The following is a 26116-nucleotide window of genomic DNA, read 5'->3' on the forward strand; positions in this document are numbered from 1 at the left end:
CTGTGCTCCCGTGCGGGACTGGGAGGGACCCCTGGGTGGGGCGGGACTGTCTCAGTTTGCATCGTTCTGGAGCAGCCATCCCAGTCCATATGGTACCAGTTTGTACAATCCCAGTCCATGGGATCCCACTTTGTACAATCCCACTCTGCATGGCCCTGATCCATCTGGTTCCAGTCTGTGCAGTCCCAGTCTGGAGGATCCCAGTCCATGTGATCCCATCCCCCATGATCCCAGCCTGGATGGTCCTGCATGGCTCACACTGCCAGGCCCTGGAATTCCAGTCTGCAGGCAGGAAAAGATGTTCCTGCCCTTGAAGGCAAAGCTCTTCAGAAGGGGCCAAAAGCCAAGTGCAGCAAGATCTTACAGGGACATTTCACTGTCAGCCTTCAGAACTTCACCCATGGCTGTTGCAGCTCATGCACTGGGAATTGAATCAGGGCAGGGTCTTTGGTGGGAGCTGCCCTGGGTGGAGGGAGACCCTGAGAGAGAAACAGAGCAGGCAGAGAGAGGCAGGAGAGAAAGAGGGGCACAAACACAGTCAGCTCAGAAGGTGCCACTGAAAACAGATTTGAAAGTGACGGAAAGTGAATCAGACAGAAATCAGGAATTTTATTTACTATCAAATACATCCCTTCGAGCCAGTCCCACACAATCACGATCCCACCGCTCCAAATTTGGATCCCAATTCTCCCAGTATCCTTCCAACCCCTTCTCACCCTGGTGGCTCTGAAATCCTGTACGGTTTGTGTGGCACTGAGTTGTTTTGATGGGAGAACAAGGCACTTTAAAGTAGGACTCATCCTATTTGAGTCAACATTGATGGGTTTTTATTTGGATTTGGGAGGTTTTGAGGTGACAGATCGATCCCTCTTGGCTTTTGGAGAACAAAGAGATGGAGAAGAGAGAAAAATGAAGGCCAAAACAAAAGGATAACCAGGCAGGTGTCTTCCCAACATGGATCCCAGGGAATGTGGGTCACCAGGGCTCTGCCCAGCGTGGGTCTTGCAGTGGGGGATGGAGTTGGGGCAGCGCACGAAGCTCTTCCTGCACTCAAGGCACTTGCAGAGCTTCCCTTAATGGTGCCTCCGTTGGTGTTGGGTCAACTTTGAGCTCTGGGAGAAGCTCTTCCCACACTCCTCACACTTGTAGGGCCTCTCTCCAGTGTGGATGTGCCGGTTGGTGATGAGGTGGTAGTTTCTCCTGAAGCCCTTCCCGCAGTCAGAACACTCATAAGGGCCTCTCCTCCGTGTGTCTGGTAGTGCCTGACGAGATCAGAGTTGGTGGGAAACGTCTTCCCGCACTTAGAACACTCGTACGGCCTCTCCCTGGTGTGGATGTTTTGGTGAAGGATTAGGTTGGAACGCCGCCTGAAGCCATTTCCACAGTCGCCACACTTATAGGGCCTCTTCTCAGTGTGGATCCTCTGGTGGCTGAACAGGCTGTACCTCTGGCTGAAGATCTTCCCACACTCCTCACACTCGTGGGGCTTTTCCCCAGTGTGGATGCGCAGGTGGGAGATGAGCTGGTAGTTTTCCCGGAATCCCTTCTCACAGTCGGGGCAGCGGAATGGCTTCTCGTCTGTGTGCGTGTGCTGGTGCTTGAGGAGATTGCTGCTGGTCTGAAACTTCTTCCCACACTCCCCACACTCATAGGGCCTTTCCCCAGTGTGGATCCACTGGTGGCGGATCAGTCTGGACCTCCATCTGAAGCTCATCCCACACTCCGAGCACTTGTGGCGCTTCTCCCCATCACGAAGCTGCTCATGGACCATCAGGTCCGATCTCTGGCTCCATCTCCGGCCGCCTGCCCGTCCCAGGCTGGGTCTTTCCTTCTCAGATCCCCACGATCTGCGTTTGCAGCCCCTCCTGGTGCGGGATCTCCGCGGCTTTTCCTCCCCGTTGGATTCCTGCACTGTGGAGCCGCTGCAAACGGCCTCTTCCACCAGGTTCTGCCGTGGGGATTTGTCCTCCCTGCTCTCTGTGCTCAGCTCCTTGTCTGGGCGAGGAAGGACAAGGACAGGATGGGATTTGCCTCCGTGCCAGAGGGAAGGGGAAGGAGATCCCCCCAGCGCGTCCCCAGCAGGTCGGTGTCGGCAGCGGGGTGTCCTGCAGCCGGGGCTGTGCTGGGCTGGGAGATGGAGCAGGACAGAGGGGGAAAGGGGCCCTGACTTCCTCCTCACCTGCCTGGGGCTCCTGGGCCATCTTCCTCTTCCTTGCAGCCTCCTCCTCCTCCATCGGGCCACGGCTTGGCAATGGGATATCCTGGTTTGGGGATACACAAGGGATGAGCGCGTTGTCTTGGGTGTTCCTCCTGCCCAAGTCCATCTCTACAAGTCCCCGAGCATCTGGGCTCCATCAAAACCTCCCAAACACCAAAACTCAGCCCTGAAAATGCCTCCCAGGAGTTCCTGGCAATGGTCCCTCCCCTTTTGTGTTCGGGGGTTCCCCCCTGTCCCAGCTGCTGTGGGTCACGCTTCTATTGGGGGTCCCCCATCTACTCGGTCCCTGCCCTCCCCAGGCTGCTGGGAGTCCCAGCAATCCAAAAAGCTCCCCCCTCTTCCCCCTCCCCATTTAGGGATGCTGGGGGATTTTGGGCTTCCGGGGTCCCTCCTCCCCTTATTCTCTGCTTTGGGGTGCTGGGGGTCCAAGGAGTCCCCCCTGCCCCTCTCCAGGCTGTTGAGGGTCCCGCCAATGGCGGCGCTCCCCCCTCTCTGGGCTCCCCACTTTGGGGTCCTGGGGGACACAGGGCTCTGCTCCTCCAGGCTGCCTCTGCTGGCAGCTGCCACCGGGACCCCCCAGTGTCCCCCCAAGGGGCATTTTCTGCTCAGCTTTGGAGTTCTGCATTCTCCAAACATTCCCCTTCACTAAAAAAATAAACAAACCCTGCAGAGAGTCCCTGGGACTATTGCAGGGGCAACTGGTATAACACTGGGGGCAAGTGAACCACGCTGAAGGAACTGGGAGTGCCTGGAAATCACTGAAAGATGGTTCAGGGCAAATGGGATATACTAGGACTGTCTGAGACCATAGGGGTGGTGACTGGGACCTAACTGGGAGAGACTGGGAATAAGCTGGGGGGAAAACTGGGACCGTGCTGGGGCAACTGGTTGCAAGTGTGAGTGACTGGGGCCCTGCTGACAGAGACTGGACTTGTACAGGGATAGTACTGGGAGTGACTGGGACTGTGCTAAGAGCAGCTGGGAGGACTGATGTAATGACAGCATTTCTAACCACACTGGGGGGACTGGAAACACACTGGGAACAGTTGTGTCCATGCAGGGGCTACTGAAGAGTCAGTGGGAGCTACTACTCTGTACTGGGGGAACTGGGAATGACTGTGATCATGCTGGGAGGGACTGGGATCATCTATGGAGTGACTGTGACTATGCTAGGGGCAACTGGGATCACACTGGGAGGAAGTGGGAGGAACCGGAACCATTCTCAGAAGGACTGGGATCCTATTGCATCTTACTATCAGAACCTTGAACTGCACTGAGGGTGACTGGAAGAGGCTCTGAGCAAGTGTGATCTGTCTGGAAGACCCTGAGGAAAACTGGGAGAGACTGAGAGAGACTGAAACCACAGTCAGGGGAAAAGGGAGCAACTGGAACCACACTGGATGATAATGGGAGCAGCTGTGCCCATATCAGAGTCATCCTGGGATCCTACTGGAACCATACTGGAATCGTACTGCGAGTGACTGGAATACTGGGAATATCTGAGATTGATTGGGATCATACTGCAATCACTGGGAATGATGGAGAAGAGCTGGTCACAACTGGAACCATACTGGGATTGACTGGGAGCAACTGGGCCCATATTGGGAGGAAAATATTAACACATTGGGAGCAACTGGGATCAACTGGAAGGTATTGGAACCATGCTGAGGGGACTGAGACCATAACAGGGATCATACTGGGAGCAACCGGGAGTATGGGACACTGACAGAAACTGGGATCAGGCTGGAGACAACTGGGAGGAACTGGGAAAGACTGGGATCATTCTGAGAAAACTGCAACTATACTGGGGAAATTGGGATATAATGAGAGTGTCTGTAACCACACTAGAGGGACTGGAACCACACTGGGGGCTACTGGGAGATAGTGGGACAATGCTGAGAGAGACTGGGGCTATTCTAGGGATCATCCTGGGAAGAACTGGGAACAATTGGAACAATGCTGGCAGCAACTGGGATCATCCTGGGATCACAGGGAGAGCAGCTGGGTCCATGCTGGGTGCGACTGGGAGCACACTGAGGGTGACTGGAATCATACTGGGATGGACTGGGAGTGGCTGTGAACAACTGGAATCATGCTGAAAGCAAGTGGGAAGAAGTGAGAGCGACTTGGCAGCATGCTGGGGGTGACTGGGATATATTGGGAGAGACAGGGAGTCACAGGGATTATACTGGAGGCTACTGGGGTCATGCTGGCATTGACAGGGAGCACTTGGGGACCATGGCCTCATACTGGGAGAGACTGGGACTACACTGGGGGTGACTGGGAGACCTGGGTAAACCCTGTATGAACATGGGAGGAACTGGCAGCAACTGGGACCGCGAAAGGAGAAAGTTGCATCATAATAGGGAATGACTGGGACTGACTGGGATCAGCTTTGGAGTTCAGCATTCTCCAAACATTCCCCTCCCCATCCAAAAAAACCTGCAACTATGCTAAGAGGCACTGGGACTATTGCAGGAGCAACTGGGATAAAACTGGAGGCAAGTGAACCACACTGAGGTAACTGGGAGTGCCTGGGAATGACTATGAGATTGTTCAGGGCAACTGGGATATACTGGGAGTGTCTGAGACCATAGGGGTGGTGACTGGGACCTAACTGGGAGCGACTGGGAATGAGCTGGGGGGAAAACTGGGACCGTGCTGGGGCAACTGGGGGCAAGTGTGAGTGACTGGGGCCCTACTGGCAAAGACTGGACTCATACTGGGATAGTACTGGGAGGCACTGGGACTGTGCTAGGGGCAGCTGGGAGAACTGGGAACACACTGGAACAAAGTGGAGTTGGAAAATCTATCCGTTTAAAAAAAGTTCTGTAATTTTAGACAAGAGGCTTTGGTTGCCTTTGCTCTAAGAGACTTAATTTTCTTTCCAAGGTATTGTTGTACCAGGTGGGGTCGGATGAACTCAACACATCAACACACTGGGAGCAGCTGGAATGCTCAAGGGCCATCAGCGGCCATTAACAGAACATCAGTGGCCACCCAGGAACATCCACCCCAGACTCAGCCTCTGGCAAATTTGCAGACATCTCCTCTGAAAACACTGATAAAATCAGGGAATGAAGATCTAATTAACATCAGAAGGGGAGAAATCGGGATCCAAAAGGAGACCAAATATTAGGAATTGAGTGTTTGCAACTTGAGACCAAAGAACACAGACCCAATACATTTCTACGAGTACTGACTGGAAAAACTATTTGAAAAATCTCCTAAAAACGGAGTGTCATGGAACGATTCTCTCTGAACCAATTAGAAGTTTTTGTCGGAGGTTTTTCTTATTTTCTCTCAGTTTCAATGACCGTGGAAGGAACTGGGAGCAACTAGGACCGTGCCGGGGCAAATTCCATCATATTGGGAATGGCCGGGAGTGACCGGGCTCATGCTGGGAGTGCCGAGGAAACTGGAAGCACACGCGGGGAGCAACTGGGCTCATGCTGGGAGCAGCCACTGGCGGCACCGGGAGCCCCGAAGCCCTTTCCCGGCCATGCCGCCCCTCCAACCCCAGCACCCCCCGCCGGGGTCCCGGCAATGCCAGGGGTCCCCCCCTCTCGGGCTCCCCGCTTTGCCCTTCTGGGGCTCTCCTGTGTCTGCGCTCCCGCTCAGGGAAGCCGCGCCTCTCCCGGGGCTCCCCAAAACCGCTGTCCCCCCGCCGATCCCGCCGCTCCCGCGCGCTCCCCACGTGGCCCCGGCAGAGCTCGCAGGGCCCGGCCCGGGAAGCCCAACCCCCACCGCGGGGGGACCCGCATCCCCCCGCCCCCCAACGGGGCTCTGCCCGCACCCACCGGGACCCCCAAAAACACCTCCCGGGGACCCCCGATGTCCCCCCGAGGGCCATCTGCGCCTCTGGAGCCCGGCAACATCCAAACATCCCCCCCCCCAAATATCCCCAAACCCAGGGACCCCCCCGGGATATTTGGGGCGAGCTCCCCCTCCCCGGGCACCTGCGGGATGGGGGGCGATGGTCCCGGGGGCGCTGCGAGTTCAGGCAGCTCCGGGCTGGCGCTCGAATCCTTCCTTGTCCCCTCCTGCTCCTGCTGCGGCTCCGCCTCTTCCTCCCTCCCTCCTCCTCCTGCCCCGTTCGGAACCCCGAACTGGGAGGGGATGGGTCAAGGGAAGGGCGGGAACTGTGAGGGGAAAGGGGCGGGGCCAAAGGTCCTAAAAGGATTCATTTTGCCGAAAATCACCAGTTAAAGGTCTCACATTCAGGCTAAATCCAACAGGTTTGGCCTAAAATCAGCCAGAGAGGCCTCAACTCCACACCAAGGGGTGTAAAATCATCCAAATGTGCCTAATATTGTCCAAAAGGGGCCTAAAATTCAGGCTAAAACGCATCATCTTTGGCCTGAAATCATGTAACCGAAGTGTCTCACACTACCAAAAGTGTTTGAAAACCCACACCAAGTTGCCTATAATCACCTTTAAATCTCCTAAATGTGTGTGAAATCCACCCTGAAGTTGCCTCCTCTTGCCAAAAATCACAAAAATGGGCCTAAAATCACCTTAGAACAACCTCATTTTTCCTAAAATCACCCAAATTAAGCTAAACACACCCAGTCTGGCCTGAAACCCCCCAAGGGAGCCAAAATCACCCTAAAATCAGAGCCCTGGGTCTCATGGGCTTCATGCCAGCTGCTCACTGCCATATTTTGGCACCTAAAATTCTCACCCAGAAATTCCCACATTTGGACCCTGATTTCCCAAATATTCCCTAAGGAGATCTCAAAAATTGTCTTCTAGAGAACCTAAACTTCCATGTTAAGCAATTGTCCCTATAAAGACCACAAAAGTTCCCTATGGGATCCTCCAAATTTCCATTTGCTGTCCCCAGAATTTCAAAAATTCCCAATAGAAACCTAAAAATTCCCATGTTTATATGGAAAATTTTAAAACAACTTCCTGGTTTAGACCCCATAATTTTCTCAGAGTGCCTTTAGGGAAAACCCAGTGCCCCCAAATCCCCTATCGAAATCCCAATTCCTCCTTAAGGGACCCCTGAAAGCTCCTACAGACAAGCCCAAATCTGCTATAGAGACCCTCATACCCCCGCCAGTCCCTGCCAGAACCCCTACAGATCCCCTATAGACTGCACCGTGCCCCTCAAATCCCCTATAGACAATCCTAAATCCCCTATACAAAACCCCAGAAACCCCCAGGGTGGTAAAGCCCCCTCCAGGCTCCTACAGATCCCCTATGGACCTCCCAAATCCCCTGTACGGAACCCACAGAGCCTCCAATGCCCTTTGCAGACCCCCAGAAACGCCTCAGGGGCGTAAAGCCACGCCAGTCCCCTCCAGATCCCCTATAGGTCCCCTATAGATCCCCTATAGATGCCCTATAGATCCTCCCAGCCCCACCGCAGCTCCTAGACACGCTGCAGCCGCGCCGGGGACACGGAGCAAAGATGGCGGTGAAGCACATTTGGGTGTTCTGAGCATGCGCGGGGTAAATGAGCCAGGAGATGGGCGGGGCTTAGAGGGGAATGGGGCGGGGCGAACACAAAGGCTTGGTCCGAATAAAAGAGGAGAGGTTAATGATTGACAGGGGCTCTGATATAATGGGCAGGTCTAATAAATGGGCAGAAAATGAGGGGAAAGAGGCGGGGTCAGAAAAGGGCAGGAATTGTGAGGGGAAAGGGGCGGGGCCAAAGGCCCGGGCGGTGTTAAAGGGGCCTGGTTTGGCCTAAAATCACCCAAAAGTCCCCCAAATGCAGCCTAAATCCACCAGCTTTGGCCTAAAAATCAGCCAAAGGGACCTCAAATCCACACAATAGTGATCTAAAATCATTCAAATTTGCCTAACATTGTCCAAAAGTGCCCTAAAATCTAGTCTAAAATCCCACTTTGGAATAAAATCAGACAAATGGGCTCAAAATCTTTGGAACCAAGACCGAGACCAACACCAGAACCAGCACCAGCATAAATTTAGAACAACATCAGAAAGGAGACCGAGACCAGAACTGGGAACAGAATCGACACCAGAACTGGGACCAGCACCGCTCCAGAACTGGGACCAGCACCGCTCCAGAACTGGAACTGAGACTGGGACCAACAGTGAGACTGGGCCCTGAATTTCTACTGGGACCAAGACTGAGACCAGCACCGACACTGGGACGGGCACAAGGACAGATCCAGGACTGAGACTGAGAGCGGCACCAGCACCAGAACTGAGACTGGCACCGCTCCATGACTGGCTCTGAGAGTGAGATTGGCACTGGGAGCACTCTGGGATCAACACTGGCACCAGTACCAGCACTGGGACCGGAACCGCTCCAAGACTGAGACCAAAACTGAAAACGAATCAGCACCAGGAGCGCTCCAGGACTGCTCCAAACTGAGCCTGAGACCGGGACCAGGACAGAGACCGACACCAGGAGCGCTCTGGGACCTCCTTGTTCACTGCGGGGAGTTTTGGCTGCGCCCCCACACGGGACTGGACAGGACTGGGAGGGACCCTGGGAGGGGCTGGACCGTCTCAGTTCACATCGTTCTGGAGCAGCCATCCCGGTCCATATGGTCCCAGTTTGTACAATCCCAGTCTGCATGGCCCTGATCCATCTGGTCCCAGTCTGTGCAGTCCCAGTTTGGAGGATCCCAGTCCATGTGATCCCAGCCCCCATGATCCCAGTCTGCATGGTCCTGCATGGCTCACACTGCCAGGATCTGGAATTCCAGGTCCCAGCATGGAAAGGCTGTTCCTGCCCATCCTGGTTTTGCTTCTCCAATTTGAGATGTCCCAGCCAAGGCACCCATTTATGTCACAGCTTTAGCATCCCGATCCTGTTCCCAATCCTATTCCCAATCCCTATCGCATTTGTTTTTATTCTCAATCTTCTTCCCCTTCCACTTCCCCTTCCCCTTCCTGGTGCCGTTCCCAGTGCTGTTCCTGGTCCTGATCCCGATCTCATTCCTATTCCCATTCCAATCCTGATCCCATTCCTGTTCCCAATCCTTATCTCCTTCCTATTCCCAATCCTGTTCCTGTTCCCATTCCCAATCTCGTTCCCATTTCTGATTCCGATTTCATTCCCAATCTTGATCCCTTTGCCACTTCCAATCCCTTTCACATTCCCAATCCCTAATTCCATTCCCATTCCCAATCCCTATTTCCATTCCTGATCCTGTTTCCTATTCTGTTCCCATTCCCATTCTCAATCCCAAACCCAATCCCATTTCCATTCTCGATCCTGTTCCCGTTCCCATATTCTTTCCCAATTCCAATCCTATTCGTGCTCCTAATCCTGTTCCCAATTTCCAATCCCAATCCTTATCCCACTTCCATTCCCACTCCTTATCCTGTTGCCATTCTAATCCTAATCTCATTCCCGTTTCTGATCCCTCATTCTCAGTCTCATACCCATTCCCAAACTGAATCCTGATTCTATTCGCAATCCCATTCCCAATCCCTATTTCATTCCCATTCCTGTTCCCATTCCCAATCCTGTTCCAAATCCCGTTCCCATGCTCAATTCTATTCCCATTCCCATTCCCATTCCTGATCTCATTCCCGTTTCTGATCTCGATCTCATCTACAATCTCGATCCCTTTCCCAATCCTGATCCTGGTTCCCAATCATGTCCCCAGTCCCATTCCCACTCCCAGTTCCAATCCTGATCCCATTCCCACTCCCTATCCCTATTTCATTACAATCCCGATCCCGATCCTGTTCCCAATCCCGATCCTGCCGCTGTTTTCAGGGAATCATTTTGATCTCAACCTCTACCCCAAACCTGGGGGGGTCAAAACCCCCCAAATCCTGGGGTCAAACATCCCCAAATGCCAAATTTGGGGTCAAAACCCCCAATCCCAAAATGTTGGGGTTTTAAATACTTGGGGTGTCCAACCCCTCTGATCCCACAATTTGGGGTTAAAGTCCCCTGATCCCCAAATTCTGGGGTCAAAACTCTCCAAAACCCAAACCCTGGGATGTCAATACCCCCAAATGTAAAATTTTAGGATTGCCCACCCCCCCTCAATTTCCAGACTCTTGGGTTAAACCAAACAAATCCCCATAATTTGGTGTCCAACACCCCCAAATCCCAAACTTTGGGGCCAACACTCCCCAAACCCCAAATCCTGAGGTGTAAAACACCCTTGACCCCAAATTTTAGGATCAAACCCCCTCAGACTCAAGCCCCCAGTTCCCAAACTCTGGGGTTTGAAATATTTGGGGTGTCCAACCCCCCCGATCCCAAAATCCTGGGGTCAAATCCCCTGATCCCAAAGCCTGGGGTGTCAACCCCCCCAAACTTTAGGATCAAACCTCCCCCATCCCCAAACTTTGGGGTCAAACCCACCAGATCCCAAACTCCCCTCCAAAACCACTCCACCCTGGGGGGCACAGCAGGGGTCATTTGGGGTTTATTTGGGGTTGGTTTGGGATTGATTTGGGGTTGGTTTGGGATTGATTTGGGGTTGATTTGGGATTTATTCGGTGTGGGGGCAGGTCCAGATGCAATGTCTGCAGAGAGACCCTGGGTACAATGCTGGTCATGGGAAAAACCCCAAAAACCCCTGGGGAACCCCAGAAACCACTGGGGAACCCTAAAAGTGAATTTGTGGTGGGAAAAGGAGATTTTGGGGTAAAAGGGGACGAAATTGGGATACAAAAATGAGATTTTGGGATGGAAAATGAGATTTGGGGAAAAAAAAGGGTTTAGAGTGGGGATTGAGGACTTGAGCTCAGGATTTCGGTGGGAAAAGGAGATTTGGAATTAAAAAAGGAGACTTTGGGTGGGAAAAGGGGATTTTGGGTGGACAGGAAAGGATTTGGGGTGGAAAAAGGGAAATTGGGGTGGAAAAAGGAGATTTTGATGTGGGAAAAAGAATTTGGGATGCACAAAAGATTTGGAGTATGAAAAGGAGAATTTGGGGTCTGAAAAGGACTTTTGGGTTGCACAAGGAAGGATTTTGGGGTTGGAAAAACGAGGATTTGAGAGTAAAAAAAAAGATTTGGGATAAAAAAGGAGGATTTGGTCCAAGCTGAACTTACCTGGGGGAGTGGGGGCAGGTGGGAGGTTTGGGGCAGGGTCAGGACCATTTCTGGGGCAGTTTTCTTGGATTTTTGGCGTTTAGGGCTGGTTTTCAGCAATTTTGGAATATTTGGGGGCAGCTTTGAGGAATTTTGGGGTGGTTTGGAAGGATTTTAGGGTGTTTCTATGGGATTTTTAAGTGTTTCTATTTGATTTTGGGGCAGCCTGAAGGGATTTGGGATGTTTCGGGGCGGTTTTGGGGTATTGAGAGGCAGTTTTGAGGCGCGTCTGAGGGATTTTGGGGCGTTGCTCTGGGATTTGGGGTGTTTCGGGGCAGTTTTGCCAAAGCCTCCCCAAGCGCACCTCAGACCCCTCAATTCCCTTCAGACGCCCCCCCCCAAAACGCCCCAAATCCATTCGGGACCCACCTCAGACTCCTCACTTCCCCTCACACCCCCCCAGTTTCCCCCATGTCTCCCCGGCTACACCCGCCTAAATCCCCCTACTTTCCCCCAAAGTCTCCCCAAAAGCACCTCAGACTCCTCAATTCCCCTGAATTTCCCCCCAAATTCCTCCATGTCCCCCCGGCTCCATCTCAGATTCCCAATTTCCCACCAAAGCCCCCCCCCCCCAAAAGCACCCCAGACCCCTCAATTCCCCTCAGACCCCGTCCTCAAACCCCCCAGTTTACCCCCTGACCCACCTCAGACCCATCAAGTCCCCCCAGCCCCTCTCAAATCCATTCCAGACCCACCTCAGACCCCTCAATTCCCCTCAGACCCCTCAATTCCCCTCAGATTCTCCCCCAAATCCCCCCAATTCCCCCCAGCCCTACCTCAGCTCCCTCCTCAGCCGCTCTCCCCTCACGCTGTCCGGCGCGCGCGCGGGCCCCTCCCAGCCAATAGCGGCGCGCCTCTCCCCGAACCAACCAATCAGCGCGCGGCTCCCCTCAGCAACACCCGCCTCCCGCGCGCGCTGCAGCCAATGAGAAGCCAGGCGGGAGTGGCGCCCTCTGCCCCGGGGCCGGCCATGGAGAGGGCGGCCCCTCCCCCCGGCCCCTCCCCGGGCTCGGGCGGGCGCTGAGGGAGGCGCTGCAGAGAGCGGGGCAGGCGCCGGGAGAGGACGAGGGGCTGCGGGAGCTGCTGAGGCGGCGCAGGGACAGGTGGGGGAGGGGCGGGGGTGGGGGGCGTCTGGGAGGGCTCTGGGAGTGTCTTGAGGAGGGTCTGGGGGGGAGTTTGCGGGAGAGACCTTGGGAGGGCTCTGGAAGGTCTTGGGGAGGGGTCTGGGGGTCTCAGACGGGTCCTGGGGGAGGTTTTGCGAGGGTCCTGAGAGGATCTTGCTGAGGTCTGGAGGGTTTGTGGGGGATACTGGGGGCTCTGGGGGGTCCTTGGAGGGTTTTGGGAGCCTCGGGGGATCTGGGGAGGCTCTGGAGGGTCCCGGGTTGGGATTGGGGACGGGTCTGGGGGCTTTTGGGGAGGGGTCTGGGGGATCTTTGGGGGGTTTTGGAGGGGGTCTGGAGGTCCAAATAGGGGTCGGGGGGGGGGTTTGGGGGCATCTGGGAGGGGCCCGGGGGTGTCTGGGGGTTCTGAGAAGGGTCTTGGAGGGGGTTTTTGGAGGAGTCCTGGGGGGGGGGTTTTGGAGGGATCTGGGAGAGATCGTAGGGGGGCTTTGGGGAGAGGTCTTGGGGGAGTCTGGATGGGGAATTGGGGGGCTTTGGGAGGGTCTGGGGTAGTCAGTGGGTCCTGAGAGGGGTCGTGGGGGCACTTTCGGGAGGGCTCGTGGTGGGTCCTGGGCTGGGTTTTGGAAGGGGGCTGGGGGGGTCCTTGGAAGGTTTTGGGAGGGGTTGGGGGGTTCTGGAGGGACTTTGAGGAGGAGTCTTGGAGTCTTGGGTGGGGTCGTGGGGGTCTTGGTGAGGGGTCTTGGGTGGGGTGGGTCCTGGGAGGGGTTGGGGAAGGTCTGGGGAGGGGTCATGGTAAAGCACAGAAAAACACTCTAAAACCCACAAAAAGGAGTTCTAAGAGTAGCTGTGTATTTATTCAGCGCTGCGGTGCGTGGGGGACAGCTCCTCCAAAAACACGCACCCCTGTGGCCACCTGCGCCTCTCCTTTTATTCTCTACAAACGAGGAATACACAATTCACCTCATACAAATCCATCCCCTCCTCGCTCCATATGGAAATTAGTTTCACGCCTCTTTGCGCATTGTTCCTTTTAGGTTGCTCTGCTGTTTGTCTGGGGGTCTTTGGGATGACCCCTGGGACTCACAGTCTTCATGCCAGCTCTTCACTGCCATATTTCGGCACCCAAAATTCCCCCCTCCAATTCCCAGATTTGGGACCAAAATTCCCAAATATTCCCTACGGAGATCCCAAAAATTTCCTCTAGAGAACCCAAACTTCCCATGTTTGGACTCAAGTTTGTCTATACAGACCCCAAAAATTCCCTATGGGATTCTCCAAAATTCCATTTGAGGACCCCAAGATTGCAAAAATTTCCAATAGAGACCTAAAAATTCCCATGTTTAGACTCAAAATTCAAAAAAATTCCAGGTGGAGACCCCTTAATTCTTAAAATTCTCAATAGAGGCCACAATACTCGCTTTATTACCCCACAATTTTCTTATGGGAACCCCAAAATTCCCAAGAGACCTCCAAATTCCCTTTAAGGACACCAAAATTTTCAGCAAGAACCCCAAAATTCCATAAGGGGACACAAAAAATTCCCTGTACAGAGCCCAAAATAACCAGAAATATCCTTTAAGAACCTCAAAATTCCCATATAGAGACCCTGAGACCCCCCCTGGACTCTCTAGAGGATCTGCCAGGCCCCTGTGGATCCCCTGTAGACCTCCCAGAGCACCTTTAGGGACCCCCAGAGCCCCCCAAATCCCCTATAGACAAGTCCAAATCCTCTATAGAGTCCCTAAGACCCCCGCAGTCCCCTACAGATCCCCTACAGATCCCCTATAGATCCCCCCAGCCCCACCGCAGCTCTCGGACACGCTGCAGCCGGACGGAGGGACCGGGAGCAAAGATGGCGGCGCACAGGAGGCACTAACGGGTGTTCTGAGCATGCTCGGAGAGAACCGGCCAGGAGATGGGCGGGGCTTAGAGGGGAATGGGGCGGGGCAAACACAAGGGCTTGGTCTGAAGGAAAGGGGAGGGGATAATGATTGACAGGGGCTGGGAATTGAAATGGGCGTGGCAAATAAATGGGCAGAAAATGGGGGGAAGGGGCAGGGTCAGAAAAGAGCGGGAACTGTGAAGGGAAGGAACTTGGACAAAAGGCAACGTGGTCCTAAAGGGGCCTGGTTTGGCCTAAAATTACCCAAAAGTGGCACAAAGTCATCCTAATTCCAGCAGGGTTGGCCTAAAATCACATAAAAGGGGCCTCAAATCCACACAAAGAGATCTGAAATCATCCAAATTGGCCTAACATTGTCCAAAGGGGCCTAAAATCCAGCCGAAAACACCGCAGCTTGGTAAAAAATCACATCAATCGGCCTAAAAGATTTGGGACCGAGACCAAGACCGGCACCCAAACCAGCAACTGCACCATTTCTGAGGCTGAAATCAGAATGGAGACCGAGTCCAAGACTGGGAACAGAACCAACACCAGAACTGAGACCAGCACCGCTCCAGAACTGGAACAATGACTGGGACTGAGACCAACACCAATACTGGGACTGGCACCAGGAGAGCTCCAGGGCTGCTCTTGGACTGGAACCAGCATCGGGAGAACTCCAGGACTGAGACTGAGAGTGGCACCAGAACCAGAACCAACACTGATACTGGCACCAGAACTGAAACTGGCACCAATGTGGGACCGGGCCTGAGACTGAGATTGGCACTGGGAGCACGCCGGGACCAACACTGACACCAGTAGCAGCACTGGGACTGGGACCGCTCTAAAACCGAGACCAAGACCGACATTGAGTCCAAGACTGAAAACAGAACCGGCACCGGCACCAAGACTGGCACCGCTATCGGACCCAGACTGAGACCAGCACTGTGGAAGCTGAGACAGAGAGTGCTGTGGATTTAATTGGCATTTGCAGTTTGATAACCAGGACGCCTTCGCAAGAACAAACAGAGCTTTGACGATTACAAGAAGATTGGATCGAGACTGGCAACAGGAAAGAAGATGGAACTAAATAAGGAGAAATGTAAAATTTGTCTGGGTGATGTTTAACCCAAAGAAAGTAGTCAAAAATTACTTCCTTTCTAAAAATACTGCATAAGCAAATGTAGCTCACAATAAATTTTGGATTCTGATCGTGAGCCCGTGGTATGTGTCTCTCTCTCTCTCTATCAATGATAAAGTGGCTCAGGACTGGAACCAAGACCAAAATTTGGAACAGAACTGACACCAGAACCGAAACTGGCACATCTACAAGACCGCCACTGGCACTGGGACTGAGACTGAGCCCAAACCAGCCCTAGAACTGGCACTGGGACCAAGACTGAGACCAAGACAGACACTAAAGCTGGCAATGGGAGAACTCCGTGACTGAGACTGAGAGCGGCACCAGAACCAAAACCGAGACTTTAAGACCCACTGGGACTGAGACTAGCACTAACACCGCTCTGGGATCGAGACTGACAACAGGACAGGAATGAGCACAGGGAGCACTCGGGGACTGCTCCAAGACTAAGATCGACACTGGGATCAGAACCAAAACCGAGGCTGAAACCAGGAGTGCTCCGAGACTGAGAGTGAGACTGAGGCTGGCACCAGGACAGGGATCAGCACCAGGATCCCACTGTGAGCACTCTGGGACCTCCTCATTAACTCTGGGGACTTCTGGCTGTGCTCCCGTGCGGGACTGGGAGGGACCTCTGGGTGGGGCGGGACCCCCTCAGTTCGCATCGTTCTGGAGCAGCCATCCCGGTCCATATGGTCCAAGTATGTACAATCCCAGTCTATGTGATCCCAGTTTGTACAATCCCAGTCCATGGGATCCCAGTTTGTACAATCCCAGTCCATGGGATCTCAGTTTGTACAATCCCACTCTGAATGGCCCTGATCCATCTGGTCCCAGTTTGTGCAGTCCCAGTCTGGACGATCCCAGTCCATGTGATCCCAGCCCCCATGATCCCAGTCTGCATGGTCCTGCATGGCTCACACTGCCAGGCTCTGGAATTCCAGTTCCCAGCCAGGAAAAGATGTTCCTGCCCTTGAAGGCAAAGCTCTTCAGAAGGGGCCAAAAGCCAAGTGCAGCAAGATCTTACAGGGACATTTCGCTGCCAGCCTTCACAACTTCACCCATGGCTGTTGCAGCTCCTGCACTGGGAATTGAATCAGGGCAGGGTCTTTGGTGGGAGCTGCCCTGGCTCGAGGAAGCCACTAAGAGAGAAAGGAGGACACAAACACAAACAGCGGAGAAGGTGCCACTGAAAACAGACATGGAACTGACTGAAACGGAATGGGACAGAAATCAGGAATTGTCAGTTTTATTTACTATCAAATACATCCTCTCCAGCCAGCCCCACACAATCCCGATCTTGCCGCTCCAAATTTGGATCCCACTTCTCCCAATCTCCTTCCAACACCTTCTCACTCTGGTGGCTCTGGAATTCAGTAAGGTTCGTGTAGCATTGAGTTGTTTTGAGGATGGAACAAGGCACTTTGAAGTTGGATTGATCCTTTTGTGTAAAAATTGAGGTGTTTTTACTTGGATTTGGGAGGTTTTGAGGTGACAGATCGATCCCTCTTGGCTTTTGGAGCACAAAGAGACGGAGAAGACAGAAAAACCAAGGCCAAAACAAAAGAAAACCAGGCAGGTGTGTACCCAACATGGATCCCAGGGAATGTGAGTCACCAGGGCTCTGCCCAGCGTGGGTCCTACTGGGATGGATTTGGAGCAGCGCACGAAGCTCTTCCCACCCTTGGGGCACTCGCAGGGCTTCTTTTACCGGTGCCTCCGTTGGTGTCTGGTGAAGGTTGAGCTATCGGAGAAGCTCTTCCCACACTCGTCACACTCGTAGGGCCTCTCCCCAGTGTGGATGCGACGGTGGGTGATGAGGTGGGAGTTTTTCCTGAAGCCCTTCCCGCAGTCAGGACACTCGTAGGGCCTCTCCTCCGTGTGTGTCTGGTAGTGCTGCAGGAGATTGGAGTTGGTGAGAAACCTCTTGCCACACTTAGAACACTCGTAGGGCCTCTCCCCAGTGTGCATCCTTTGGTGAAGGATTAGGATGGCACACTCCCTGAAGCCCTTCCCACAGTCCCCACACTTGTAGGGCCTTTCCCCAGTGTGGATGTACTGGTGGCGGATCAATTGGGCACGCCGCCTGAAGCGCTTCCCACAGTCCTCACACTCGTAGGGCCTCTCCTCAGTGTGGATCCTCTGGTGGCTGATCAGGCTGGAGCTCCGGCTGAAGTTCATCCCACACTCCTCACACTCGTGGGGCTTTTTCCCGCTGTGGATGCGCTGATGGGAGATGAGGTTGGAGTTTTTCCTGAATCGCTTCCCGCAGTTGGGGCAGGGAAAGGGTTTCTCGTCTGTGTGCGTGCGCTGGTGCTGCAGGAGATTGTCTCTGGTGTGAAACCTCTTCCCACACTCCCCACACTCGTAGGGCCTCTCCCCAGTGTGGATCCTCTGGTGGTAGATCAGGAGGTACCTCCATCTGAAGCTCTTCCCACACTCCGAGCACTTGTGGCGCTTCTCCCCATCACGAAGGTGCTCATGGACCACCAGGTCCGAGCTCTGGCTCCATCTCTGGCCGCCTGCCCGACCCAGGCTGGGTGTTTCCTCCTCAGATCCCCGCGATCTGCGTTTGCAGCCCCTCCTGGTGCGGGATCTCCGCGGCTTTTCCTCCCCATTGGATTCCTGCGCCATGGAGCCGCTGCAAACGGCCTCTTCCACCAGGTTCTCCCGCGGGGATTTGTCCTCCCTGCTCTCCGTGCTCAGCTCCTTGTCTGGGCGAGGAAGGACAAGGACAGGATGGGATTTGCCTCCGTGCCAGAGGGAAGGGGAAGGAGATCCCCCCAGCACGTCCCCAGCAGGTTGGTGTCCTGCAGCCGGGGCCGTGCTGGGCTGGGAGATGGAGCAGGACAGAGGGGGAAAGGGGCCCTGACTTCCTCCTCACCTGTCTGGGGCTCCTGGGCTATCTTCTTCTTTCTTGCAACCTACTCCTCCAGCGGGCCAAGGCTAGGCAATGGGAAATCCTGCTTTGGGGAAAAACAAGGGATGAGCGCGTTGTGTTGGGGGTTCCTCCTGCCCAAGTCCATCTCTAGAAGTCCCCGGGCATCTGGGCTCCATCAAAACCTCCCAAACACCAACACTCAGCCCTGAAACTGCCTCCCAGGAGATCCTGGCAATGGTCCCTCCCCTTTCGTGTTTGGGGATTTCTCCCTGTCCCAGCTGCTGGGGGTCAGGCTTGTATTGGGGGTCCACCATCTACTCAGTGTCCGCCCTCCCCAGACTGCTGGGAGCCCCAGCAATCCAAAAAGCTCCCCCCTCTTCCATCTCCCCATTTAGGGATGCTGGGGCATTTTGGGGTCCTTGGGTCCCTACCCCCCTTATTCTCTGCTTTGGGGTGCTGGGGGTCCAAGGAGTCCCCCCTGCCCCTCTCCAGGCTGTTGAGGGTCCCGCCAATGGCGGCGCTCCCCCCTCTCTGGGCTCCCCACTTTGGGGTCCTGGGGGACACAGGGCTCTGCTCCTCCAGGCTGCCTCTGCCGGCAGCTGCCACCGGGACCCCCCAGTGTCCCACCAAGAGGAATTGTCTGCTCAGCTTTGGAGTTTTGCATTCTCCAAACATTTCCATTCACTAAAAATATGTACAAACATTGCTGAGAGGCACTGAGACTGTTCCAGAGGCAACGGGGATGCCTGAGAATGACTATGAGATTGTTCAGGGCATCTGGGATATACTAGGAGTGTCTGAAACCATAGGGGTGGTGACTGGGACCTAACTGGGAGATACTGGGAATGAGCTGGGGGGAAAGCTGGGATCATGCTCGGGCAACTGGGGGCAAGTGTGAGTGACTGGGGCCCTGCTGGTAAAGACTGGACTCATACTGGGAGAGTACTGGGAGTGATTTGGACTGTGCTAGAGGCAGCTGGGAGAACTGGGAACACACTGGACCAAAGTGGTGTTGGAAAACATATCCCTTTAAAAAAAAACTTTAATCAAGGGCTCTTATTTGCCTTTGCCCTAAAATACTTTTAATTTTCTTTGCAGGGCATTGTTGCACCAGCTGGGGTCGGATGAACTCAACACATCAACACACTGGGAGCAGCTGGAATGCTCAAGGGCCATCAGCGGCCATTAACAGAACATCAGTGGCCACCCAGGAACATCCACCCCAGACTCTGCCTCTGGCAGATTGCAGATATCTCCTCTGAAAAGACTGATAAAATCAGGCAATGAATCTAATTAACATCAGAAGAGGAGAAATCGGGATCCAAAAGGAGACCAAAAATTCGGAATTGAGTGTTTGCAACTTGAGACCAAAGAACACTGACCCAATTTATTTCTGTGACTGTAGAAAAGAAGTGAAAAATTTCCCAAAAACGGAGTTTCATGGAATGATTCTCTCTGCCCACACGGGTTATGTGTGGATGAGAAGATTTCTGTGCTACATCCTGACCAGATAATAATGTAACGCCTTCACTCTCCCAATTTTATACTGTTGTTGGGCGTTTTTGTTATTTTCTCTGTTTCGGAGACACTGGGAGGAACTGGGAGTAACTGGGACCGTGCAGGGGCAAATTCCATCATCATAGGGAATGGTTGGGAGTGCCCGGGCTCATGCTGGGAGTGCCGAGGAAACTGGAAGCACACGCGGGGAGCAACTGGGCTCATGCTGGGAGCAGCCACTGGCGGCACCGGCAGCCCCGAAGCCCTTTCCCGGCCATGCCGCCCCTCCAGCCCCAGCACCCCCCGCCGGGGTCCCGGCAATGCCAGGGGTCTCCCCCTCTCGGGCTCCCCGCTTTGCCCTTCTGGGGCTCTCCTGTGTCTGCGCTCCCGCTCAGGGAAGCCGCGCCTCTCCCGGGGCTCCCCAAAAACACCTCCCGGGGACCCCCCGATGTCCCCCCGAGGGCCATCTGCGCCTCTGGAGCCCGGCAACATCCAAACATCCCCCCGAAAAATCCCCAAACCCAGAGACCCCCCCGGGATATTTGGGGCGAGCTCCCCCTCCCCGGGCACCTGCGGGATGGGGGGCGATGGTCCCGGGGGCGCTGCGAGTTCAGGCAGCTCCGGGATGGCGCTCGAATCCTTCCTTGTCCCCTCCTGCTTCTGCTGCGGCTCCGCCTCTTCCTCCCTCCCTCCTCCTCCTGCCCCGTTCGGAACCCCGAACTGGGAGGGGATGGGTCAAGGGAAGGGCGGGAACTGTGAGGGGAAAGGGGCGGGGCCAAGGGGAAAGCGGGAAGTGTGAGGGGAAAGGGGCGGGGGGAAAGCGCCGCTCGGTCCTAAATTGATCAGGTTTGGCCTAAAATCACCCAGATGAGCCTGAAATGCCGCCTGAATCTTTTCAAGTCACTGGAAAGGATCTCAAATCCACCCTAAACGCACCAGATTCGGCCTAAAATCTGCCAAAGGAGCCGAAAATCCCCGGGGACCCGAACCGAGAGCTGCATCAGAACCGGGACCGAGACCGAGACCAAAGCCGGGCCCAGATCCGGGTCTGGGACCGGGACTGAGACCAGCACCGATACAGGGACCGGGGCCGGGACTGGGAGCGGGATCGCTACAGGTCCGGTGCGTTTGATCCGGGCAGGTTTGGCCCGGCCCTCTGAGCGAGACTAGTATGGACTGGGAGGGACTGGGCGGGACTGGGATGGACTGGGAGGGATTGGGATGGACTGGGTGGGCCCAGTTTGTCCTAAACCTTTCGCAGTTACATTTAAACCACACCTCAGTGGGTCCCTAATCGCCCCAGTTTCCCCTAACCCCACCCAGTTGGTCCTAAACCTCCCCGTCCCATCCTAACCCCCACCAGTCGATTCTAACCTCCCCAAATCCCTCTCAAATCTCCCCCAGTCGATCCTAAATCCCCCCCAGGGCACCCCAAACTCCCCCAGCACTCCCTAAATTCCTCTCAGGACTCTCCAAATTCCCCCCAGGCTCGTTTTGGGGTGCAGCAGGTGCTTTATTACATTTATACAATGGCGGCGCTGGGGCCCCCCCGGATCTCTATGGCTTGTGCTGGGGGAAAGGGGGAACTGGGACCCCAAAATTTGGGCTCAGGGGGGCCAGAACCCCAAATTTGGGGTTTGGGGGAAGGGGGCTGAACCCCAAAATTGAGGTTTTGGAGGGGGTGCTGGACCCCAAAACCAGGGCTTGGGACCCCAAATCCGGAAGGGCTGGGATCCCAAAACAGGAGCTCAGAGGGGGCCAGGACCCCACAATTGGGGATTTGGGAAGGATCAGGACCCCAAATTTAGAGTTCAGGACCCCAAAATTGGGGTTTGGGAAGGATTGGGACCCCAAATCCGAGAATCAGGACCCCAAACCCAGAACTCAGGACCTCAAAATCGGGATTTAGTAAGGACTGAGACCCCACATGTGGGATTTTGGGAGGGTGCAGGACCCCAAATTTAGGGTTTGGGACCCCAAAATTGGGTTTTGGAAAGGACCCTGACCCCACCCCAGGGTTCAGGACCCCAAACCCAGAACTCAGGACCCCAAAACTGGGAGGCTGGGACCCCAAATCCAGGGTTTGGGAAGGACCGGCACCCCACAATTGGGGTTTTGAGGGGGGGCTTGGGACCCCAAATTTGGGGTTTTGGGGGGTCACTTCCGTCGGGGTCGCGCCGCGGGAGCCCCTCGTCGGTGGAGGAGGTGGTGAGGAGGCCCTGCTGCCACCGGGCCAGCTCGGCGTGTTCCTGGGCGCTGGCGGCCAGAGCCCGCAGCCAGCCCTGCATGTCCTCCTGAAAACCGAAAAACGAGGTGAGACACCCCGAAAACGGGGTCAGGGACATGGAAAATGGGGTGAGACACCCCGAAAATGGGGTTAGAGAGACAGAAAATGGGGTTAGAGACATGGAAAATGGGGTGAGAGAGATGGAAAATGAGGGGAGACACCCCGAAAATGGGGTCAGGGACATGGAAAATGGGGTGAGACACCCTGAAAATGGGGTGAGAGACAGAAAATGGGTTAGGGACATGGAAAATGGGGTGAGAGAGATGGAAAATGGGGGAAGACACACCCAAAAATAGGGTTAGGGACATGAAAAATGGGGTGAGACACCCTGAAAGCGTGGCCAGGGACATGGAAAATGGGGCGAGAGAGATGGAAAATGGGGGGAGACACCCAAAAATGGGGTCAGCAACATGGAAAATGGGCTTAGTGGGACAGAAAATGGGATTAGAGAGATGGAAAATGGGGTGAGACACCCTGAAAACAGGGTTAGAGAGACAGAAAATGGGGTTTGAGTGATGGAAAATGGGGTCAGACATCCCAAAAACACCCTGAGAACCATCAAAACCTCCATGAGACCCCCAAAATCCCCATGAGACCCCCAAAATCACCATGAGGCATCCCTAAACCACCCCAAAATCACAATTAGACCCCTGTAATCACCACCCAAAACCCCCATGAGACCCCCAAAATCCCCATGAGTCTCCCCAAAATCACTATCAGACCCCCAAAATCCCCATGAAACCCCTCAAAGCCACCATCATCCCCCCCAATACCCGGCCAGGACGCCCCAAATCCGCACCTCGTCCTTGGCCTGCAGCAGGAACTCGCTCCCGTCGCCGGTCCTGCAAGACAGGGACGGTGTCACCAAGGCCACCGGGACTTGGGGACATCAGAGCCACCAAAGGCAGCGGGAGACCCCGAGAGTGGCATCAGAGACACCAAAAATGACATCAGAGATGCAAAAGTGAAATAAAAAACCGAAAATCAACATGAGACATCAAAAATGACGACAGAGATCCAAAAGTGACATCAGACACCCAAGAAATGACATTAGAGACTCCAAAATGGAGTTAGACACCCCAAAATCAACATGAGACCCGAAAATCAATACGAGACCCAAAACATGACATCAGAGACCCCAGAAGCTACATTAGAGACCCCACAAGTGACATCAGAACCCACCAAAATCAACAGGAGACTCCAAAAATGACATCAGAGACCCCAAAATGAACACGAGGCCCCAAGAATGACAGACACGCCAAAAAATGGAATCAGAGACCCAAAAATGTCAACAGAACTCATCCGAATATACACGAGATCCCGAAAGTGACATCACACCCCCCAAAATGACATCACCCTCCAAAAAATGACATCACCCCCCAAAAATGACATCACACCCCCCAAAAACGACACCAGCCCCCCAAAAACCGCCGCAGCCCGGCGCTCACTTGAGCTTGAAGACGTTTTTCTTCTTGTAGTCGCTGGCCGCGTCGCTGGCAGCGCGGTGCAGGCTGAGCAGCAGCTCGCCGGCGTGCGTGGCGCCGGCCGCCGGGCCCTTGGCGTCCTTGTAGAAGCCCAGGTCGCCCTTGGCCAGCACGCAGTAGAGGTTCACCCAGGACCTGCTCGTGGGGTTTGGTGGAACCCCCAAAAAAATATTTTTTGGGTTTGGAATGTTCTGAGCGTTGGTGGATCGCCGATTTTGGTCAGTGGCTTTTGTTGGTTGATCAAAATTCGAATTCTGGTGGATCCCTTCTGTTGATGGACCCTCAACCCTTGGAGAACTCCCAATTCTCGGAGAATTCCCAACTCTTGGTAAACCCCAACTCTTGGTGAACCCTCACTCTTGGTCAACCCCAGCTCTTGGTGAATCCCATCATTGATGGACCCCAACCCCTGGAGAACCCTCAACTCTTGGTGAAGCCACCAACTCGGTGAACCCCAATCTTTGGTGAACACCTTCCATTGATGGACCCAACTCTTGGTGAACCCTCAACTCTTGGTGAACCCCAACTCTTTGTGAACGTCATCCATTGATGGAACCCAACCATTGGAGAATTCCCCGTTCTTGGAGAATTGCCAATTCTTGATGAACCCCAACACTTGGTGAACCCCATCACTGATAGACCCTCAACTCTTGGTCAGTCTCTTCCACTGATGGACCCCAACCCTTGGAGAATCCCCAACCCTTGGTGAACACTTTCCATTGATGGAACCCTTCCATTGATGGACCCCAATTCTTGGTGAACCCCCAAATTCTGGTGGATCATTGATAAATCCCAACCCTTGGAGAACCTTCTCTTGGTGAACCCCTAAATTCTGATGGAACCCTTCCATTGATGGACCCTCAACTCTTGGTGGATCCTCAGCTCTTGGTGAACCCCAACCCTTGGTGAACCCCATCATTGATGGACCCTGAACTCTTCATGAACCTTCAAGTCTTGGTGAACCTCAGCCCTTGGAGAAGCCTCAACTCTAGATGAACCCCAACTCTTGGTGAACTCCTTCACTGATGGACCCCCAACTCTTGGTGAAGCCCCACTCTTGGTGAACCCCTTCCCTTGATGCACTCCAACCCTTGGAGAACCCTCAAGTCTTGGTGAACCTCAGCTCTTGGTGATCCCCATCACTGATGGACCCCCAACACTTGGAGAACCTTCAGCTCTTGGTGAACCATCAACTCCTGGTGAACCCCAACTCTTGGTTTACCCCAGTCCTTGATGAATGCCTTCCAATGATGGACCTGCAAATTTTGGTGGAACATTGATGAACCCCAACTCCTGATGAACACCAAACTCTTGATGAACACCCAGCTCCTGGTGAACACCCAAATTCCAGTGGATCATCAATCAACCCCAACCCCTGAAGAACCCCTTCCAGTGATGTCCCCCCAACTGCTGGTGAACCCCCAATTCTTGGTGAACCCCAACCCTTGATGAACCCCAACACTTGGTGAACCCCAGCTCTTGGAGAAATCCAACCCTTGATGAACCTCCAACCCTTGATGGCCCCCCAAATTCTGACCAAACCCTTGGTGACCCCCTTCCATTGATTAATCCCAATCCTTGATGAACCCCCAACCCTTGTAGAACTCCTTCCATCAATAAACCACAACCCTTGATCACCCCCCCAAATTCCGATGGATCACCCATGAACCCCAACCCCCAGAGAACCCCCAGACCTGCTGGACGCCTTCTTGTCAGCGCTGTCGAGCTCATGCTTGCGCAGCAGGAACCCCTCGTGCGTCACCGTGTGTGCGGGGCATGGCGGCAGTGGCGCGCTGCCCTGTGCCAGCGCCGACCGCGAGCGCCGCGGCTCCCCCGGACCCTGCACTGAGTCCTTGGGGCGCGGCCGGTGCCGCGGCTTTGGCCGGTCCCGCTCCCACGGACAGTCCAACCTCGGGGTCCTCTCCGGCAGAGCCTCAGGGCCGGGGCAGAGACGGGCGGGGGAGTCGCGATCACGGGGCTGGGAAGGGACACGGAGGGGACGATGAGGGGGACAGAGGGAACAAAGAGGGTACATCCAGTGGGACACCGAGGGGACACTGAGGAATGGGCAGTGGGATACTGAGGGGACATCCAGGGGACAGTGAGAGGTATCTGGTGGGACGTGGAGGGGACACTGGGGGGGACACGGAGGAGGACATGGAGGGGACATTAAGGGGTATCCAGTGGAACACTGAGGGGACATTAAGGGGGACATGGAGGGGACACGGAGGGGACATTAAGGGGTGTCCGGTGGGACACTGAAGGGACATGGAGGCGACAGTGAGAGGTGTCCTTTTGAGGGGACAATGAGGGGGACATGGGGGGGATCTCCAGAGGACATGGAGGGGCCAATGAGGGGACCCTGAGGATCTCCAGTGAGACATTGAGGAACATGTGGGGACAAAGAGGGGATATCCAAGAGGACATGGAGGCAACAATGAGGGGACACAGAGGGGGACATAGAGGGGACACTGAGGGCAGTCTGCTGGGACATGGAGGGGACACTAAGGGGACATTTAGGGGGACATGGAGGGGACAATGAGGGGACAATAAGGGATCT

The 26116-nt window shown here is 54.6% G+C and overlaps 1 long non-coding RNA gene and 1 pseudogene across 1 annotated transcript; both read right to left on the reverse strand.

The window, feature by feature from the left end:
- Positions 1 to 804: 804 nt before the first annotated feature.
- Positions 805 to 26116, reverse strand: part of LOC130266446 (zinc finger protein 271-like) — a 36626-nt pseudogene continuing 11314 nt past the window's right edge.
- On the reverse strand, positions 18102 to 20478 carry LOC130266449 (uncharacterized). The gene is made up of 3 exons (XR_008842890.1): positions 20356 to 20478; positions 18292 to 18370; positions 18102 to 18121 (listed from the first exon to the last, which is right to left on the reverse strand). It is a non-coding gene; the product is annotated as an uncharacterized LOC130266449 (long non-coding RNA).

Source organism: Oenanthe melanoleuca, unplaced genomic scaffold (assembly GCF_029582105.1).
Source record: "Oenanthe melanoleuca isolate GR-GAL-2019-014 unplaced genomic scaffold, OMel1.0 S046, whole genome shotgun sequence".
NCBI classification, from domain to species: domain Eukaryota; kingdom Metazoa; phylum Chordata; class Aves; order Passeriformes; family Muscicapidae; genus Oenanthe; species Oenanthe melanoleuca.